This window comes from Bombina bombina, chromosome 3 (genome assembly GCF_027579735.1).
Source record: "Bombina bombina isolate aBomBom1 chromosome 3, aBomBom1.pri, whole genome shotgun sequence".
NCBI lineage: Eukaryota > Metazoa > Chordata > Amphibia > Anura > Bombinatoridae > Bombina > Bombina bombina.
The window spans coordinates 506,533,288-506,556,712 of NC_069501.1; positions in this window are offsets into that span (position 1 = coordinate 506,533,288).

Sequence of the window (23,425 nt, forward strand, 5' to 3'; positions counted from 1 at the left end):
GCACTATTGCGCGAGCAGACAAGGTGTCTGACTTGGGAACCTGTCTGCCTTACTTCACAGCAAACTGTAGTGGACAATGTACTTCTGCCCATATTTTCTATTGCACAAGCGGTTTCTTGTGCAGCGCCACCCCTGCTCTTGCATAACTAATTGTTCAAGAGCAGGGCTTGTTAACCCCTTAACGACTGAGGACGTGCAGGGTACGTCCTCAGAAAAAAGGCAGTTAACGCCTGAGAACGTACCCTGCACGTCCTCAGTGTGGAAAGCAGCTGGAAGCGATCCTGCTCGCTTCCAGATGCTTTCCGGTTATTGCAGTGATGCCTCGATATGGAGGCATCCTGCAATAACCTTTTTAAGCCATCCGGTGCAGAGAGAGCCACTCTGTGGCCCTCTCTGCACCGGAGATCGGTGGCTTCCTTCGTTGGTGGGTGGGAGCCGGACCGGGAGGCGGGTGGCGGCCATCGATGGCCCTGGTTGTGTGAAGGGGGGCGGGATCGTGGGCGGGGGTGGCTGGGGGCGCGCACGGGCGCGCGTGCGTGCACGGGAGGGTGGGGGCGGGCGCGTGCACGGGGAGGGAGCGGGTGGGAACCGCTACACTACAGAAAATGCTGAAATAAAAAATGTAAAAAAAATGTAAATAATGTAAAAAAAAAAACGATCAGCAAGGTGGTGGGGGTTTGTCTGTGTGTGTGTGTGGGGGGGAAGCTACAAAGCTACACTACAGAAAAAAAAAAAAAGCACTTTTTATTGCAAACTGGGTACTGGCAGACAGTACCCAAGATGGCCCCCAATAAGGCAGAGGGGAGGGTTAGAGAGCGGTTTTGGGGGGGGATCAGGGAGGTTGGGGGCTAAGGGGGGGATCCTACACAGTAGCATATGTAAATATGCTAAAAAAAATGTATTTATTTTTTTAAAACCCTTTTATTTTAGTACTGGCAGACTTTCTGCCAGTACTTAAGATGGCGGGGACAATTGTGGGGTGGGGGAGGGAAGGGAGCTGTTTGGGAGGGATCAGGGGGTGGGATGTGTCAGATGGGAGGCTGATCTCTACACTAAAGCTAAAATTAACCCTGCAAGCTCCCTACAAACTCCCTAATTAACCCCTTCACTGCTAGCCATAATACACGTGTGAGGCGCAGCAGGATTTAGCGGCCTTCTAATTACCAGAAAGCAACGCCAAAGTCATATATGTCTGCTATTTCTGAACAAAGGGGATCCCAGACAAGCATTTACAACCATTTGTGCCATAATTGCACAAGCTGTTTGTAAATGATTTCAGTGAGAAACCTAAAATTGTGAAAAAATTTACGTTTTTTTTAATTTGATCGCATTTGGCGGTGAAATGGTGGCATGAAATATACCAAAATGTGCCTAGATCAATACTTGGGGTTGTCTACTACACTACACTAAAGCTAAAATTATCCCTACAAGCTCCCTAAAAGCTCCCTAATTAACCCCTTAACTGCTGGGCATAATACACTTGTGGTGCGCAGTGGCATTTAGCGGCCTTCTAATTACCAAAAAGCAACGCCAAAGCCATATATGTCTGCTATTTCTGAACAAAGGGGATCCCAGAGAAGAATTTACAACCATTTATGCCATAATTGCACAAGTTGTTTGTAAATAATTTCAGTGAGAAACCGAAAGTTTGTGAAAAAGTGAACGATTTTTTGTATTTGATCGCATTTGGCGGTGAAATGGTGGTATGAAATATACCAAAATGGGCCTAGATCAATACTTTGGGATGTCTACTAAAAAAAAATATATACATGTCAAGGGATATTCAGGGATTCCTGAAAGATATTAGTGTTCTAATGTAACTAGCGCTAATTTTGGAAAAAAATGGTTTGGAAATAGCAAAGTGCTACTTGTATTTATGGCCCTATAACTTGCAAAAAAAGCAAAGAACATGTAAACATTGGGTATTTCTAAACTCAGGACAAAATTTAGAAACTATTTAGCATGGGTGTTTTTTGGTGGTTGTAGATATGTAACAGATTTTGGGGCTCAAAGTTAGAAAAAGTGTGTTTTTTTCCATTTTTCCTCATATTTTATCATTTTTTTTATAGTAAATTATAAGATATGATGAAAATAATGGTATCTTTAGAAAGTCCATTTAATGGCGAGAAAAACAGTATATAATATGTGTGGGTACAGTAAATGAGTAAGAAGAAAATTACAGCTAAACACAAACACCGCAAAAATGTAAAAATAGCCTTGGTCCCAAACGGACAGAAAATGGAAAAGTGCTGTGGTCATTAAGGGGTTAATCTTGCTGAACTCTAAGCAATCAGAAAATATAATAGCAGCAATTTCAGACTATATCAGGATAAACTCAAGATTTTTAAGAATAAAAAGTGCTCTTTTAATAAATGTAAAGATAATATTTTGGAAGAGTATCTTAATATTAAATATATAGAAATAAACAAAAAGAAAATGTATACAATACGGATAAGCACTCCCCTCTGTTAAATCTATATAGGTTGTAGAAGGAGGCGCTGATACATAGGGGATTCCTGAAGATTCCACTCTGTATTGTACGGTTCTTCCAAAAGGACTGTGTCTGTTAGAAAATATCACATTGGCATAGTGTTTCCAAACACCTTACAAACAAGTGTAAAATACTCACAGAATAGTATTGAATAAACGGCTCCACAAACGGTCAGGAAAGATAGATACAAACTTCTTTGAGTATAAAAAAGTAGCTTTATTCAGCTCAACACATTTCAACGGTTATACCGTCTTTCTCAAGAGCAGTTAAAATATAGTATGGCTTGCAATAAGTCATATACAATACACAAACATAAACGTTATCTGATACCTCATTGGATGAGGTCAGATTTACACCCGATATCATTAAAAACATTATTAACAACTTTAAAAGAATATAGCCTACTCTCACAATTAAGATCTAGTCTAGTTAACATATATATTAATATATATATATATATATATATATATATATATATACATACAATTTATCCAAGTTGGAACGTTAAATTCACACCTAAACAATTTTAGGTTTTTATCAACAACCAATAAAAACACATTATAATTAAAAAATAGTATCAAGTGGATTGGTTGATACTATTTTTTTTTTTAAATAATGTTTGTTCTTTTAATTCTTCCAAATTTTCTTTTTATTATTTTCTTAAAGGGACACTGAACCCAATTTTTTTTTTCTTTCATGATTCAGATAGAGCATACAATTTTAAGAAACTTTCTAATTTACTCATATTAAATTTTCTTAATTCTCTTGGTATCTATATTTGAAAAGCAAAAATGTAAGTTTAGATGCCGGCCCATTTTTGGTGAACAACCTGGGTTGTTCTTGCTGATTGGTGGATAAATTCACCCACAAACAACTGCTGTCCAGGGTCTGAACCAAAAATTGTTTGGCTCCTTAGCTTAGATGCCTTCTTTTTCAAATAAAGATAGCAAGAGAAAAGCACAGGCACGAAAGAGCACAGAAATTGTTTTGATAAAAGCAGAATATGTTCTATTTATCCATAAATACATAGTTTTATATATATATTTAGAAATATTTAAAACATATATACATACATACATATATTTACATGTCTAAATATATATCTCTATGTTAAAGCCCTTTGCCTGCCTTTTTACTAGAGACCTCATATCTTTGAGCCCTTATAACTTTTTTATTCATTTTTTTCTTTTAAATATTTTTTTATCAGATAGTGTTGAGTGTAACTGTACTTTGTAATATATTTTCGATGTTTTTTGTGACACTTTCTTGTTTCACAAAACAGTTAACCAGAGCTGAGTATGCTCTATCTCAACATGCGTTAACTTCAATTGTGCTCAAAGCGATAGTATTTACTTTCAACTTGTAATACAAGCGCTAAACAGGATGCATGCAAACACCCGCGATAAATCCCTTTTCGCTTGTGTGTAACTGTTAGCGTTCTTCTCTGGCCCATAATAAATAAAATTAAACATTTTTATTCTCCCCACAACTCAAAACAAACTTCTAAACACCAATTGTTCACAGAAAAAATAGTAGAAATGTGCACGGGCAAAAAAATTAGTTTCGTATAAAGATTTATTTCAGAATTTTCTAAATAGTTGAGGACTTTTTCTGCCAAATGAATTAATTCTGTAGATCTTATAGTTTAGGGGGACCCACATCTCTTACATTGTTTTTAATAAAGCACATTTTTGCCAATAGCCTGCAGACAATCCTCAGTGTTTAAGAGTTTTTGCTCCATTTGTGTAATTTCTGAGGGTATTTGTTTTAATTCATACATCATAAAGTCCAGACTATTCTGAATAAAAAACAGAATTAGAGGGTGATTTTTGCCCTCTGCTTAGACATTATACTGCACTTTTTATCAAGATTTTTAAATTTAGGAACAATTTTTTTGGTAAAATAAAAGATCTATCCATCAAGAAGCAATAGTTTATTACACATTATCAGGGGTTAAAGGGGCATGAAACCCAAACATTTTCTTTCAGGATTCAGGTACAGCATACAATTTTAAACCAATAAAATGTACTTGTATTGTCAAATTTGCTTAATTCTCTTGGTATCGTTTGTTGAAAGAGCAGCAATGCATTACTGGGACCTAACTGAGCATATTGGTTGAGCCAATAACAAGAGGCATACATGTGCAGCCACCAAACAGCAATACTTCCCAGTAGAGATGTGCATTCGGAACATTTGTTATTAAACGAATGCCGAATATAGCTGCCGCTAGTGACATTCGCATTTTTTCTGAGCCAGATTTAGTCTTGAGAAAGGCAACAAGCTAAGATCTATGTAAATCTAAATCTTATTGTTTTGCAATTTCACAAGATGAAATCTGTCTGAAAATATCCGAATGCTGCTGGTGGCAGCCATATTCGGCACAATGCTACTTCCCAGTAGTGCACTACTGCTCTCCTGAGCCTACATAGATATGCTTATTAACAAAGGATATCAATAGAATTAAGCAAATTAGGTCACAGAAGTCAATTGGAAAGTTGTTTAAAATGTTATGCTCTATCTGAATCACAAAGAAAAAAAAATTGGGCTTATGTCTTTTTAAACACATATTTAGGTTCAGTAATGTAAAAATGATATGTTCTAAATTAGAAACAACATTTTTTTTTATTAGAATGCTCTTTAAAGTGTTCCACCTCCTTAGTTGTTCAGTAGCTATTGTGATCCCCTCATGCATATACCATTTTTGACAACCTACCTGTGCAAATGTACAGAACCAATAACATTTATACATTTATAACCCCTACACATACAACAGTGCATGTTTACTGCATACATAAAACATTTGCTAATATAAGATTTATGAAAAATTATCACACGTTGGGATAATTTAAACAGTATGAGATTGTCATATAAAATATTTAATTATGTGTAGTTAAAAAAACTTAGCAAAATACTTTCAATATTTATTTGTCTTATTTTACTGTAATTTAACTCTAAAAATTGTTTGTTTTCTAAATTCCTCTTAAATTCTATTAAAGGGACATAAAAAAAACCCCCAAATTTTCTTTCATAATTTAAATAAGCAACTTTTCTATTTACTTCTATTATATAATTTGCTTCCTTTATATTCTTTATTGAAAAGCATACCTAGGTAGGCTCAGAAGCAGCAATGCACTACTGGGAGCTAGCTGCCTATTGGTGGCTGCACATATTAGTCTCTTGTCATTATCTCACCCTATATGTTCAGCTAGCTCCCAGTAGTGCATTGCTGCTCCTTCAACAAAGGATACCAAGACAGTGAAGCAAATTTGATAATATAAGTAAATTAGAAAATTGTTCAAAACTATAGGCTCTATCTTATTCATGAAAAGAAAAAAATATGGATTTCATGCCCCATTAAGTAATCGGTGATGCCATGTTTTAACTTTTATCCCTTATCTATATTTCCAGAATGGGACAATTAGGGACAGATTTAAATAAAATAAGACTGTCCAAACAAGGTTGTGTGGAACAGGTTATCTAAACTGGTTTACAAACAGAAATAAATAGAAACTACTTCAAACATGGCGGTGTTCCGAGAAAACAGTGAACCTGTGAAATTAGCGAACCACGTTACATCCTGTGTGACGTGGCATCAGCTGTTTCACAAAGTTTGACCTTAATGCGCATGCGTGTCAGCGTCATGGCATTTCTGGCCGCACACGTCACTGTTTTAATTTTTAATTCCTCAAGACCAGTATTAAAACAAGCCGTATATAACTGCATGTTAAAATTCACCCAGGCAGTGACTGTTCTATGGGGCTGGACCTATGTATTATACGTTGTCGTCTTATGTGAATGTTAACTTTAGGTTCTGGTTTCTGTTAGAAAACTATGTACTGAAATTATAAAGAGGGATATTTATGACACGAGGAGCTATATGACATTTTTTTACACCTTTTTCAACTTTAGTACTATATACACACGATTATCTTTTTTTATAAAGCAGAATACAAATCAAACATATTCGCATCCCTATATTTCTCAAGTAAACCTGTAAAGTTAGAAAGGCAGTGGATTGTGTTTGCCTCCTATAAACTGAGCTTTTGCGTTGCGTAATATACAGGCTATTTATTACTGCGCAGCTTATTTTACGTCCTCGAGTTCTCTAAAACATATTAAACGTATTTACACTGACACAATTTTGTAATATTTTCAAGCACTACTGGATTCATTCTTATACAAAGGTGATTATAAGACATAGGGCCACCCCCATAAAACAGTCACTGCCTGGGTGACTTTTTAACATGCAGTTATATACGGCATGTTTTAATACTGGTCTCGAGGAATTGAAGATTGAAGCAGTGACGTGGGCGGCCAGGAATGCCATGACGCTGGCACGCATGCGCATTAAGGTCAAACTTTGTGAAACAGCTGATCCTGTGACGTGGTTCGCTAATTTTACGGTTCGCTATTTTATCGGAACACCAGCATCCATTGCATTATAGAAAATATAGTACTTTATAAAAACTAAAACTTTACACTTATATTTTCAATATTTAAACAACTAATATAATTGTAAAAAAATATATCTACATATTATTCTTTGGCTCATCATTACTTTGAATACATCATTATGTCTAGCATGTATATAATGTTTAACATCCCTTTAAAAAGATATGAAACAGTGCTCCTTTAGTAAAAATAAATATGTTAAATCAAAGTAAACATAAAAATAAACAGATTGTGTTAAAACACAGCAAACAAACTACTTGTTTTCTTTCAAAATGAGCACTTAGAAATTCTTAGTGTAGCCAATACCCTCAGGAAGATGAGAGCAGACATGTTTTAAACTTAAGTTGCCTTCTGCCTCTTCTGGACATGTCTTACTGTTTCTCTTGCATTCACTAAACACTAAGTCAGCTCAAGTTCCTCTAAAAGATTTATGCCATCAAGCTAAATAAGGCTTTCTTGTAGAGACCCCAGCCCCCTTGTGGGACTATGACAGGAAGTAAAAATAGAAATAAAAAGTAAATAATTTTAAAAGGATGTGATGCATATTGCAATAATTTATATCAACTGTAACTTACATATAAAAATGATTTAATCCCATCAAGAGTTACCTGGCATTGGTATTATTGAGCCTTTAACCCGAATGTTTTCACATTTGTGAGTTAAGATTTTTTAAGGGAGGTTGTACCTGATTGAAAGGTTTATCTTTGTTCATTTTTGCACAATATTTGATTATTTAGTTGGGGTTTTAAATTATTTAAAATATACTGGCTAAGGAGGTTTAATTGGATACATAAGTATATTTTAGCACCTCCTGAAATAGCACTGTGTGACATTCTAGACCCCCTTTTATGTAACTATGGATTTGTATTTATTTCCATCAATGAAAAATGTATTTTGTATTTTAAACAAATAATTAATCTATGCTTTATGATTGCAGACATCCTATTGGAAACTTCAGTTGACTCCTGGAAGGCGATGCCAATGTCTAATATCAGAACATCCAGCCTTGACCAGCCATGTTGATCCTGTTCCTTTTCCAGAAGAAAAAAAAAATATATTTTACTTTTTTATAAATTACTCTTAAAACAGCTCTATTTTTTATTTTTGTTCGTTTAAAAACGATACTACAACTAGAGTGTATTTCTTATTGTTTTCTAACATACTTATCTGTTGACTTATTTGTATGCAGACAATTGTACCCATGAGGTACACTATGAACAAATAAAATATGAAAAAAAAAATTTTCTTAACTTTAAATATAACCATGTTTTTCTATAATTTAAAGTTGACTACAGGGGGCCGATTTATGAAAGTGTGAGCGGACATGATACAATGTAGCGTATCATGTCCACCACCGCACATCGATAACTGCTTGTGCAATGCCGCCTTCTGCAGATTCGCGGCCAATCGGCAGCTAGCAGGGGCTGTCAATCAGCCCAATCGTATAGGATCGGGCGGATTGATGTCTGCAGCCTCAGAGCAGGCGGACAAGTTATGGAGTAACGGTCTTTAGACCGCTGCTTCATAACTGCTGTTTCCCGGCGAGCCTGATGGCTCGTGCGGAAACAGGGGGGCATTAAGCTCCATTCGGAGATTGATAATTTGGCCCACAGGAGTCAACAATAGTTAAATGACTATGATGACAGTTGCACCTGGAAATTTAGTGAAATTTATTTTCTAAGACTGACTTGGTTCTTTACTTTGTGTAAGTGTAGTGACATGTTTAAATTAGCCCATAACAGGACATGATGTAATTTTCCCATTAGATGTAAATTCTGGCAGTTAATTTTAGCTGCTAAAGAAGCACATTTAGTGCATTTTCTGCTGTATGGAGAAAGGTGAAATGGGAGATTAAATGGAGGTAGAAATGGCTGAATAATAAAATAAAGATGATTTGTGTGATCTTTAAAAAAAATTTACTCCTATTATCACATTTTCTTTGTTCTCGTTTTATCTTTATTTGAAAAAGCAAGAATGTAAGCATAGGAGCTGGCCCATTTTTGGTTCAGCACCTGGGTAGCACTTTCTGATTGGTATCTAAATGTAGCCACCAATAAGCAAGGGCTACCCAGTTGCTTAACCAAAAATAGGCCGGCTCCTAAGCTTACATTAAAATAAAGATACCAAGAGAACAAAGAAAATTTGATAATAGGAGTAAATTAAAAAGTTGCTTAAAGTTGCATGCTCTATCTAAATCATGAAAGTTTAATTTTGACTAGACTATTCCTTTAAGCATGGACCCTGTGTGTGGGGTTAATAAGTTTAGCCATTAAGGAATTTCACTACCTTGGTACCAACCACCACCCAAAGTAATATTTTATTGACAGTAGGTTCCCCACTCATTAACTTCGTCAAGTCAAGGATGTGTCTCCACTCAAATCTCTGCTAAATTGGATCCAGTTACTACTGATGTGAAATCATGCTACTGAAACCAAAACATTATTATGATGATATAAGAACAAATAGTTCAGAGCACTCCGAAAAAATAAACAATCCTGGAGTGTATTAAACATTCAAGTTTAACAAAAGGATTGAAAAATACCGCTGTGAGGCCCAAACAAAACAGGCTTGTTAACAGTGACAAATCATCAAGAAATGTGTAGTATAAGTGTGTGTAAGTTGAACACAAGTACTGACTCATATATGTATAAAGAGTTCCAAGTCTTCAAAGGTACAAGTAAAGCGTAACATTTAAAATTCAATGAATTCAGTTACAGACCTGGAGTATGCAGTACTGTAAATAAGAGAGAAATACCTCTGACCCTCCTCTTTTGTCACCTGATGTGTTTGGCCGAGGGTTTTCTGCTATTTACTATCAGTTAATAATTAACTTTGTTGCCAAATAAGAAATGTAGCAATAATAAATATGTTTAGATTGTAAATGACAGCCGCGCAACCTATGTAAAAATTGTGTCTATTTGAAGAATTGATGTTTTCATATAGTCTACCTAGCAACTGCTTTCACAAGTGAGATAAAAATTTACTATTGGCTCTTTCCACTCCGATATGTCACTTCCGGTTGGAAAATGGGCATTACGCCCAGTGACGTACCCGAGTGGGCATTTAAAAGCTGGTGCTTTTAGTTCACTGGCATGTCACCTTTGATAAAGCCTCAGCGAAACACGTCAGGTGATGCAAGAGGAGGGTCAGAGGTATTTCTCTCTCCTATTGACAGTACTGCATACTCCAGGTCTGTAATTGAATTTATTGAATTTCAATTGTACATGGAATAAATGTTACATTTTACTTGTACCTTTGAAGACTTGGAACTGTTTATACAAATATGAGTCAGTACTTGTGTTCAACCTATACACACTTTTATAGTACGAATTTCATGATGGCTTTTCACTGTTAACAAGCCTCTTTTGTTTGGGCCTCAAAGCGGTATTTTTCAATCCTTTTGTTCCGTTAATCTATATAAAGAATTCTGAATCTTTTGAGACTTCTTGAAATCGTGCTTAAGAGGTTTAGCACAGTTGAAATATCGCTTAATCAGGAAGCACATGCAGCTATCGTTTTGTTTGGATAATATAATCTCAAGTCTGTATGTTCACTGAATGGACTGATAATTGCACAAGCCTTATTAACTGAAAACACATGAGTGAGGAGCAAGGCAGCTATAACAAGGAAACACACAGAGTACTATACCTTTGCATGTATTTGTTTCTCAATATACATTCTAATGTCTAAAAAAAATAGACTGGTCCTATTTCGCTGTAAAATATCAGTTCTAAAAAACTATTTATCTTAATAGCTGGCCCCATTTCAAGTACTGACTCCAACAGCCACCAAAAAGGACAAGCTAATAAAAATAAGAACAAAAAGAGAAATGGAGGTGACATCAAACAGAAAAAAACATAATTTATGTAAGAACTTACCTTATAAATTCATTTCTTTCATATTGGCAAGAGTCCATGAGCTAGTGACGTATGGGATATACAATCCTACCAGGAGGGGAAAAGTTTCCCAAACCTCAAAATGCCTATAAATACACCCCTCACCACACCCACAATTCAGTTTAATGAATAGCCAAGTAGTGGGGTGATAAAGAAAGGAGTAAAAAGCATCAACAAAGGAATTTGGAAATAATTGTGCTTTATACAAAAAAATCATAACCACCATAAAAAGGTTGGGCCTCATGGACTCTTGCCAATATGAAAGAAATTAATTTATCAGGTAAGTTCTTACATAAATTATGTTTTCTTTCATGTAATTTCATGCAAGAGTCCATGAGCTAGTGACGTATGGGATAGCAATACCCAAGAAGTGGAACTCCACGCAAGAGTCACTAGAGAGGGAGGGATAAAATAAAAACAGCCATTTCTCTGAAAAAAATTAAACCACAACCCAAATATAAGTTATTTCTCATAAAAGAAAGAAAAAACTTAAATCAGAAGCAGAAGAATCAAACTGAAACAGCTGCCTGAAGAACTTTTCTACCAAAAACTGCTTCCGAAGAAGCAAATACATCAAAATGGTAGAATTTTGTAAATGTATGCAAAGAAGACCAAATTGCTGCTTTGCAAATCTGATCAACTGAAGCTTCATTCTTAAAAGCCCATGAAGTGGAGACTGATCTAGTAGAATGAGCTGTAATTCTCTGAGGCGGGGCTTGACCCGACTCCAAATAAGCTTGATAAATCAAAAGCTTTAACCACGAAGCCAAGGAAACGGCAGAAGCCTTCTGACCTTTCCTGGAACCAGAAAAGATAACAAATAGACTAGAAGTCTTCCTGAAATCTTTAGTAGCTTCAACATAATATTTCAGAGCTCTCACCACATCCAAAGAATGTAAAGATCTCTCCAAATAATTCTTAGGATTAGGACACAAGGAAGGGACAACAATTTCTCTATTAATGTTGTTAGAATTCACCACCTTAGGTAAGAATTTAAATGAAGTCCGCAAAACTGCCTTATCCTGATGAAAAATCAGAAAAGGAGATTCACAAGAGAGAGCAGATAATTCAGAAACTCTTCTAGCAGAAGAGATGGCCAAAAGAAACAACACTTTCCAAGAAAGTAGTTTAATGTCCAAAGAATGCGTAGGCTCAAATGGAGGAGCCTGTAAAGCCTTCAAAACCAAATTAAGACTCCAAGGAGGAGAGATTGATTTAATAACAGGCTTGATACGAACCAAAGCCTGTACAAAACAATGAATATCAGGAAGTTTAGCAATCTTTCTGTGAAATAAAACAGAAAGATCTGTTTTATTTCACAGTGGCAAAGAGCACCACAGCAGAGCTGTATATATAGCCCCTCCCCTTCCCCTCCACCCTCAGTCATTCGGCCGAAGATATAGGAAGAGAAAAAGGAAAGGCTAAAAAGGTGCAGAGGTGACTGAAGCTTACAAAAAATATAAAGAAAAACTGTCTTAAAAAGAACAGGGTGGGCCGTGGACTCGTCATATCGTAAAAGAAAGTAATTTATCAGGTAAGCATAAATTTAGTTTTCTTTTACAAAGATATGACGAGTCCACGGATTTCATCCTTACTTGTGGGAAACCAATACCAAAGCAATAGGACACGGATGAAAGGGAGGGACAAGACAGGAACCTAAAAGGAAGGCACCACTGCTTGAAGAACCTTTCTCCCAAAGATAGCCTCAGAAGAAGCAAAAGTATCAAATTTGTAAAATTTGGAAAAAGTGTGAAGGGACGACCAAGTCACAGCCTTACAAATCTGTTTCACAGATGCATCGTTTTTAAAAGCCCATGTGGAAGCCAGAGAGGTTTCCATAGCTTTCTGACCCCTACGCTTTCCAGAATAAACAAGGAATAATGAAGATGATTGACGGAAATCCTTAGTTGCCTGTAAGTAAAACTTTAAGGCACGAACCACGTCCAAGTTATGTAACAGACGCTCCTTCTTAGAAGAAGGATTAGGACACAAGGAAGGAACAACAATTTCCTGATTAATATTTTTATTCCAAACAACCTTAGGAAGGAACCCAGGTTTGGTACGTAAAAACCACCTTATCAGAATGAAATATGAGATAAGGCGAATCACACTGTAATGCTGAAAGCTCAGAAACTCTTCGAACAGAAGAAATAGCAACCAAAAACAGAACTTTCCAAGATAATAGTTTAATATCTATGGAATGCATAGGTTCAAACGGAACTCGAAGAACTAAATTCAAACTCCAGGGAGGAGTAATAGGTCTAAATACAGGCTTAATTCTAGATAGAGCCTGACAAAAAGACTGAACATCTGATACATTTGCCAAACGTTTGTGAAACAGAATTGACAAAGCTGAAATTTGTCCCTTTAAGGTACTTGCTGATAACCCTTTCTCCAATCCTTCTTGGAGAATAGACAAAATCCTAGGAATCCTAACTTTACTCCATGAGTAGCCCTTGGATTCACACCAAAAAGATATTTACGCCATATCTTATGATAGATTTTTCTAGTGACAGGCTTTCTAGTCTGTATCAAGGTATTGATAACTGAACCAGAGAATCCTCGCTTCGATAAAATCAAGCGCTCAATCTCCACGCAGTCAGTTGCAGAGAAATTAGATTTGGATGTTGGAAAGGACCTTGAATGAGAAGGTCCTGTCTCAACGGAAGTTTCCACGGTGGCAGAGAGGATATGTCCAATAGATCCGCATACCAAGTCCTGCATGGCCACGCAGGCGCTATCAGGATCACTGAAGCTCTCTCCTGTTTGATTCGAGCAATCACGCGTGGGAGGAGAGGAAACGGTGGAAACACATAAGCTAGACTGAACAACCAAGGTACTGCCAAGGCATCTATCAGTTCGGCCTGAGGATCCCTTGACCGGGATCCGTATCTTGGAAGCTTGGCATTCTGACGAGATGCCATCAAAACCAATTCCGGTTTGCCCCATCTGAGAATCAATGAGGTAAATACCTCCGGGTGAAGTTCCCACTCCCCCGGATGAAAAGTCTGTCGACTTAGAAAATCTGCTTCCCAGTTCTCTACCCCTGGGATGTAGATCGCTGACAGATGACAAGAGTGGGCCTCTGCCCAACTGATTATCTTGGATACTTCTATCATCACTAAGGAACTCCTTTTTCCCCCCTGATGATTGACATATGCTACAGTCGTTATGTTGTCCGACTGGAATCTGATGAATTTGGCCAAAGCTAACTGAGGCCACACATGAAGCGCATTGAATATTGCTCTCAGTTCCAGAATATTAATTGGAAGTAGAGACTCCACCTGAGTCCAAACACCCTGAGCCTTCAGGGAGTTCCAAACTGCACCCCAGCCCAGAAAGCTGGCATCTGTTGTCACTATCACCCACGAGGGTCTGCGGAAACAAGTCCCCTGGGACAGATGATCTGGTGACAAGCACCAAAGAAGAGAGTTTCTGGTCTCTTGATCCAGAATTATCTTTGGAGATAAATCCGCATAATCCCCATTCCACTGACCGAGCATGCACAGTTGCAGTGGTCTGAGATGAAAGCGAGCAAATGGAACGATGTCCATTGCCGCTACCATTAATCCGATTACCTCCATACACTGAGCCACTGATGGCCGAGGAATGGACAGAAGTGCTCGGCAAGTATTCAAAATCTTTGATTTTCTGACCTCCGTCAGAAATACTCTCATGGCTACCGAGTCTATCAGAGTTCCCAGAAAAGGAACCCTTGTCTGTGGAACAAGTGAACTCTTCTCTATGTTCACCTTCCAGCCGTGAGTTCTCAGAAAAGACAACACTGTGTCCGTGTGAGATTTTGTCAGATGATATGTTAACGCCTGAATCAAAATATCATCCACCACCGCTATCCCTTGCGGTCTGAGAACCGCCAAAAGAGACCCTAGAACCTTTGTGAAGATTCTGGGTGCTATGGCCAACCTGAAAGGAAGAGCAACAAACTGATAAATACTAGTCCTTTTAAGGAACTTGCATACAAAACTTTATCCAAACCATCCTGAAGAAACTGTAAAATTCTAGGAATTCGAAAACAATGCCAAGAGAATTTATGAGCGGAACACCATGAAATGTAAGTCTTCCAAACTCGATAATAAATATTTCTAGAAACAGATTTACGAGCCTGCAACATAGTATTAATCACAGAGTCAATTGATAAAGAGACAATACCCCAGGTAAGAAATAATTTTTTCCTAAAAAAAGCATTTCACAGATATGAAACTGACAGTCTGCAAAAGGAAATATACTGAAAACCTGAATCATGGCAAATATAAGTACAATACATATATTTAGAACTTTATAAAATACATAAAGTGCCAAACCATAGCTGAGAGTGTCTTAAAGGGACAGTATACACTCATTTTCATATAACTGCATGTAATAGACACTACTATAAAGAATAAGATGCACAGATACTGATATAAAAATCCAGTATAAAACTGTTTAAAAACTTACTTAGAAGCTCTCAGTTTAGCTCCGTTGAAAAGGTAGCTGGAAAGCCCACTGCAAGTGGGAAATAACACACTCCCCCCCACAAGCAGGAGCAAGCTCTGGAGAAGGTAGCTGACAGTATTCACATAAAACTTTGGGGCTTGGTTAGGAGTCTGAAAATCAGAGCAATGTTATTAAAAAATAAGCAAAACTATACATTTTTAAAAAAAACAAAAAAACGTTATGGGCCATATAAATAGATCATCTACAAAACATTTATGCAAAGAAAAAATGAGTGTATAATGTCCCTTTAAGTAATGAAAGACATAATTTATGTAAGAACTTACCTGATAAACTCATTTCTTTCATATTGGCAAGAGTCCATGACCTAGTGACGTATGGGATATACAATCCTACCAGGAGGGGCAAAGTTTCCCAAACCTCAAAATGCCTATAAATACACCCCTCACCACACCCACAATTCAGTTTAATGAATAGCCAAGTAGTGGGGTGATAAGAAAGGAGTAATAAGCATCAACAAAAGAATCTGGAATAATTGTGCTTTATACAAAAAATCATAACCACCATAAAAAGGGTGGGCCTCATGGACACTTGCCAATATGAAATAAAGGAATTTATCAGCTAAGTTCTTACATAAATTATGTTTTCTTTGATGTAATTGGCAAGAGTCCATGAGCTAGTGACGTATGGGATAGCAATACCCAAGAAGTGGAACTCCACACAAGAATCACTAGAGATGGAGGGATAATAATAAAAACAGCCATTTTCCGCTGAAAAAAATGAATCCACAACCCAAATCATAAGTTTAGTCTCATAACTGAAAAGAAAAAACTTAAATTAGAAGCAGAAGAATCAAACTGAAACAGGTGCCTGAAGAACTTTTCTACCAAAAACTGCTTCCGAAGAAGCAAATACATCAAAATGATAGAATTTAGTAAATGTATGCAAAGAAGACCAAGTTGCAGCTTTGCAAATCTGATCAACTGAGGCCTCATTCTTAAAAGCCCAGGAAGTGGAGACTGATCTAGTAGAATGAGCTGTAATTCTCTGAGGCGGGGCTTGACCCGACTCCAAATAAGCTTGATGAATCAAAAGCTTTAACCACGAAGCCAAGGAAACGGCAGAAACCTTCTGACCTTTCCTGGGACCAGAAAAACTAACAAATAGACTGGAAGTCTTCCTGAAAACTTAAGAAGCTTCAACCTAATATTTCAGAGCTCTCACCACATCCAAAGCATGTAAAGATCTTTCCAAAGTATTCTTAGGATTAGGACACAAAGAAGGGACAACAATTTCTCTATTAATGTTGTTAGAATTCACAACCTTAGATAAGAATTTAAATGAAGTCCGCAAAACTTCCTTATCCTGATGAAAAATCAGAAAAGGAGACTCACAAGATAGAGCAGATAATTCAGAAACTCTTATAGCAGAAGAGATAGCCAAAAGAAACAACACTTTCCAAGAAAGTAGTTTAATGTCCAAAGAATGCGTAGGTTCAAATGGAGGAGCCTGTAAAGCCTTCAAAACCAAATTAAGGAGGAGAGATTGATTTAATGACAGGCTTGATACGAACCAAAGCCTGTACAAAACAATGAATATCAGGAAGCTTAGCAATTTTTCTGTGGAATAAAACAGAAAGAGCAGAGATTTGTCCTTTCAAGGAACTTGCAGACAAACCTTGATCCAAACCATCCTGAAGAAACTATAGAATTCTAGGAATTCTAAAAGAATGCCAAGAAAATTTATGAGAAGAACACCATGAAATGTAAGTCTTCCAAACTCGATAATAAATCTTCCTAGAAACAGATTTACGAGCTTGTAACATAGTATTAATCACAGAGTCAGAAAAACCTCTATGACTAAGCACTAAGCGTTCAATTTCCATACCTTCAAATTTAATGATTTGAGATCCTGATGGAAAAACGGACCTTGAGATAGAAGGTCTGGCCTTAATGGAAGAGGCCAAGGTTGGCAACTGGACATCCGGACAAGATCCGCATACCAAAACCTGTGAGGCCATGCTGGAGCCACAGCAGCACAAATGAATGTTCCATGATGATTTTGGAGACCACTCTTGGTAGAAGAACTAGAGGCGGGAAAATATAAGCAGGATGATAACACCAAGGAAGTGTCAACTCATCCACTGCTTCCGCCTGAGGATCCCTGGACCTGGACAGGTACCTGGGAAGTTTCTTGTTTAGATGAGATGCCATCAGATCTATTTCTGGAAGATCCCACATCTGAACAACTTGAGAAAACACTTCTGGGTGGAGAGACCACTCCCCTGGATGTAAAGTCTGACGACTGAGGTAATTCGCTTCCCAATTGTCTATACCTGGAAAATGAACCGCAGAAATTAGACAGGAGCTGGATTCCGCCAAAACAAGTATCCAAGATACTTCTTTCATATCTTGAGGACTGTGAGTCCCACCCTGATGATTGACATAAGCCACAGCTGTGATATTGTCTGTCTGAAAACAAATGAACGGTTGTCTCTTCAACAGAGGCCAAAACTGAAGAGCCCTGAGAATCGCACAGAGTTCCAAAATATTTATTGGTAATCTCGCCTCTTGAGATTTCCAAACCCCTTGTGCTGTCAGAGATCCCCAAACAGCCCCCCAACCTAAAAGACTTGCATCTGTTGTAATTACTGTCCAGATTGGGCTAATGAAAGAGGCCCCTAGAATCATAACCATCAAGTCAGAGAGAGTCGAACATTGGGATTTAAGGATATTAATTGTAATATCCTTGTATAATCCCTGCACCATTGGTTCAGCATACCAAGCTGGAGAGGTCTCATATGAAAACGAGCAAAGGGGATTGTGTCCGATGCTGCAGTCATGAGACCTAAAACTTCCATGCACATAGCCACTGAAGGGAATGATTGAGACTGAAGGTTCCGACAAGCTGAAACCAATTTTAATCGTCTCTTGTCTGTAAGAGACCGAGTCATGGACACTGAATCTATCTGGAAACCTAAAAAGGTTACCCTTGTCTGTGGAATCAAAAAACTTTTTGGTAAATTGATCCTCCAACCATGTCTTTGAAGAAACAACACTAGTTGATTTGTGTGAGATTCTGCAGAATGTAAAGACTGAGCAAGTACCAAGATATCGTCCAAATAAGGAAACACCGCAATACCCCGCTCTCTGATTACAGAGAGTAGGGCACCGAGAACCTTTGAAAAGATTCTTGGAGCTGTCGCTAAGCCAAAAGGAAGAGCAACAAATTGGTAATGCTTGTCTAGAAAAGAGAATCTCAGGAACTGTTAGTGATCTGGATGAATCGGAATATGAAGATATGCATCCTGTAAGTCTATTGTGGACATATAATGCCCTTGCTGAACAAAAGGCAGAATAGTCCTTATAGTCACCATCTTGAAAGTTGGTACTCTTACATATTGATTCAAAATCTTTAGATCCAAAACTGGTCTGAATGAATTTACCTTCTTTGGGACAATGAATAGATTTGAATAAAAGCCCAGACCCTGTTCCTGAAACGGAACTGGCATTATTACCCCTGATAACTCCAGGTCTGAAACACACTTCAGGAAAGCCTGAGCCTTTACTGGGTTTGCTGTTACCCCTGATAACTCCAGGTCTGAAACACACTTCAGGAAAGCCTGAGCCTTTACTGGGTTTGCTGGAATGCGTGAGAGAAAAAAATCTTCTCACAGGTGGTCTTACTCTGAATACTATTCTGTACCCCTGAGAGACAATACTCTGAATCCATTGATTTTGGACCGAATTGATCCAAACATCTTTGAAAAGATCTTAATCTGCCCCCCCACCAGCTGAGCTGGAATGAGGGTTGCACCTTCATGGGGACTTGGGGGCTGGCTTTGATCTCTTAAATGGCTTGGACTTATTCCAATTTGAGGAAGGCTTCCAATTGGAAACAGATTCCTTGGGGGAAGGAATAGATTTCTGTTCCTTATTTTGTCGAAAGGAACAAAAACGGTTAGAAGCTTTAGATTTACCCTTAGGTCTTTTATCCTGAGGCAAAAAAACTCCCTTCCCCCCAGTGACAGTTGAAATGATTGAATCCAACTGAGAACCAAATAACTTATTACCTTGGAAAGAAAGAGATAGCAATCTGGACTTAGAAGTCATGTCAGCATTCCAAGATTTAAGCCACAAAGCTCTTCTAGCTAAAATAGTTAAAGACATAGATTTAACATCAATTTTGATTATATCAAAAATAGCATCACAAATAAAATGATTAGCATGTTGGAGTAAGCGAACAATGCTAGACAAATCAGAATCCAATTCTTGTTGCGCTAAATGTTCCAACCAAAAAGTTGATGCAGCTGCAACATCAGCCAAAGAAATTGCAGGCCTGAGAAGATGACCAGCATATAAATAAGCTTTCCTTAGATAAGATTCAAGTTTTTTATCTAAAGGATCTTTATCTAAAAGAAGTACTATCTTCCGTAGGAATAGTAGTACATTTGGCAAGAGTAGAGATAGCCCCATCAACTTTAGGGATCTTTTCCAAAAACTCTAAAGAAACTGCTGGCAAAGGATACAATTTTTTAAACCTTTCAAGAAGGAATAAAAGAAGAACCAGGCCTATTCCATTCCTTAGAAATCATACCAGAAATAGCATCAGGAACTGGAAAAACCTCTGGAATAACCACAGGAGGTTTATAAACAGAATTTAAACGTTTACTAGTTTTAATATCAAGAGAACTAGTTTCCTCCATATCCAATGTAATCAACACTTCTTTTAACAAAGAACGAATATACTCCATTTTAAACAAATAAGAAGATTTGTCAGTGTCAATATCTGAGGCAGGATCTTCTGAACCAGATAGATCCTCATCAGAGAAGGATAATTCAGTATGTTGTTGGTCATTTGAAATGTCATCAACTTTATGAGAAGTTTTAAAAGACCTTTTACGTTTATTAGAAGGCGGAATAGCAGACAAAGCCTTCTGTATAGAATCAGAAATAAATTCTTTTAAATTTACAGGTATATCTTGTGCATTAGATGTTGAGGGAACAGCAACAGGTAATGAACTACTACTGATGGATACATTTTCTGCATGTAAAAGTTTCTCATGACAGCTATTACAAACCACAGCTGGAGATATAACCTCCACAAGTTTACAACAAATGTACTTAACTTTGGTAGAACCGTTATCCAGCAGCAGAGTTCCAACAGTGATTTCTGAGACAGGATCAGATTGAGACATCTTGCAAATGTAAGAGAAAAAACAACATATAAAGCAAAATGATCAATTTCCTTATATGGCAGTTTCAGGAATGGGAAAAAAATGCAAACAGCATAGCCCTCTGACATAGAGAAAAGGCAAGAGGCATATAGGAATTGGGGTCTTAAATAATGAAAATATTTGGCTCCAAGTATGATGTATGGCACAAAAAGAAAAAAAAATTTGGCGCCAAAAACGTCCTCGCGTCATAGATGACGCAACCTTGTGAAGGACTCGGCGTGCGTCAACGAACGTAACTTTGCGCCAAAAAAAATCTTGCGTCAAGAATGACGCAATAAACTTTAGCTTTTTGCGCCCTCGCAAGCCTAATTCTGCCCGTGAATTTAAAGAAATAAATTTTTCCTAAAAAAACATTTCCCAGATATGAAACTGACAGTCTGCAAAAGGAAATATACTGAAAACCTGAATCATGGCAAATATAAGAACAATACATATATTTATAACTTTATAAAATACATAAAGTGCCAAACCATAGCTGAGAGTGTCTTAAGTAATGAAAACATACTTACCAAAGACACCCATCCACATATAGCAGATAGCCAAACCAGTACTGAAACGGTTATCAGTAGAGGTAATGAAATATGAGAGTATATCGTCGATCTGAAAAGGGAGGAAGAAGATGAATCTCTACGACCAATAACAGAGAACCTAAGAAATAGATCTCCTGTGAGGAAAACCATTGCATTCAAAAGGTGATACTCTCTTCACATCCCTCTGACATTCACTGTACTCTCTGAGAGGAATCAGGCTTCAAAATGCTGAGAAGCGCATATCAACGTAGAAATCTTAGCACAAACTTACTTCACCACCTCCATAGGAGGCAAAGTTTGTAAAAACTGAATTGTGGGTGTGGTGAGGGGTGTATTTATAGGCATTTTGAGGTTTGGGAAACTTTGCCCCTCCTGGTAGGATTGTATATCCCATACGTCACTAGCTCATGGACTCTTGCCAATTACATGAAAGAAACATACTTACCAAAATACACTCATCCACATATAGCAGGTAGCCAAACTAGTACTGAAACGGTTATCAGTAGAGGCAATGAAATATGAGAGTATATCGTCGATCTGAAAAGGGAGGAAGAAGATGAATCTCTACGACCGATAACAGAGAACCTAAGAAATAGATCTCCTGTGAGGAAAACCATTGCATTCAAAAGGTGATACTCTCTTCACATCCCTCTGACATTCACTGTACTCTCTGAGAGGAATCAGGCTTCAAAATGCTGAGAAGCGCATATCAACGTAGAAATCTTAGCACAAACTTACTTCACCACCTCCATAGGAGGCAAAGTTTGTAAAAACTGAATTGTGGGTGTGGTGAGGGGTGTATTTATAGGCATTTTGAGGTTTGGGAAACTTTGCCCCTCCTGGTAGGATTGAATATCCCATACATCACTAGCTCATGGACTCTTGCCAATTACATGAAAGAAATATACTTACCAAAATACACCCATCCACATATAGCAGGTAGCCAAACCAGTACTGAAACGGTTATCAGTAGAGGTAATGGAATATAAGAGTATATCGTCGATCTGAAAAGGGAGGTAGGAGATGAATCTCTACGACCGATAACAGAGAACCTATGAAATAGATCTCCCGTGAGGAAAACCATTGCATTTAATAGGTGATACTCCCTTCACATCCCTCTGACATTCGCTGTACTCTGAGAGAAATTGGGCTTCAAAATGCTGAGAAGCGCCTATCAACGTAGAAATCTTAGCACAAACTTACTTCACCACCTCCATAGGAGGCAAAGTTTGTAAAACTGAATTGTGGGTGTGGTGAGGGGTGTATTTATAGGCATTTTGAGGTTTGGGAAACTTTTCCCCTCCTGGTAGGATTGTATGTCCCATACGTCACTAGCTCATGGACTCTTGCCAATTACATGAAAGAAAAGTCAGCTTTTCTGAATCCACTATCTCAGGATCAAACTAAACAGCATCAACCCCTATAACAAGATCTTTAGACTCCACAGAACTGGGAGCTAGCAGCATCATTGATGCATCTGCTGATTTCGACGAGTCAAAAACAAGGCAGCAGAAGGAGGAAACAAACCAATAGAAGAAGAAAACATAAACTAATCATCCAACAGATACCAAAGTGTCCTAAGGAACAAGAAGGACAATAAGAAATACGGACTATGATAAATTTGTCTGATTATACATTAGACAAAGCCAAACTCAGCCTTTTGGAAAAAGGCCTTAGTTTCTCTCTGGCTACGAATTTAAATATTTTTGATATACAGTAATTGTGGACATTAATACATTTCTGAGAAAAAATGTTCTAAAAAAACATTTTTTCCAGGTAGAACAAAACGATCATACACTCCATGAGCCTTCAAATTAAATTAATATAGCTTCTCCCCAACCCATAGAAAGTTAAAATTTTGTGGATTTATGTGCAGTACAGAATCTGATAGAAAGGTGGATAGCATTGAGAAATATAAGAAAGCAAATAAACATCTTAAAAATAAAAGTCACTTCTAGCCAATCAATGCTAGAGACAAAACCATAGACATGTTCCAAGAGAAGGTATATGAGTATATAATTGCACTTAATAGCAACATTACTGATGGATTGTAACTTCCCATGGGAATAGGGCCCTCAATCCCTCCTGTATGTGTTTGTAAATTTTGTCCTGTATCTTACAAGTCTTGTATTGTTTTATTTAAATTAATTGTATCCATGGACAGCGCTGCGGAATATGTTGGCGCTTAATAAATAAAGTATAATAATAATAATAATAATGGTAAAAACAAATGACATCTGAAAAATAATTTTTTTTGAAAGTAAAGGAAGCCTTAGATAAATTATCCTTAAATAATGACATCACTATAACAATGGCTGATAAGGGAGGGCCCATAATAGTGCAAAATAAGCAAGATTGCCATACTGAG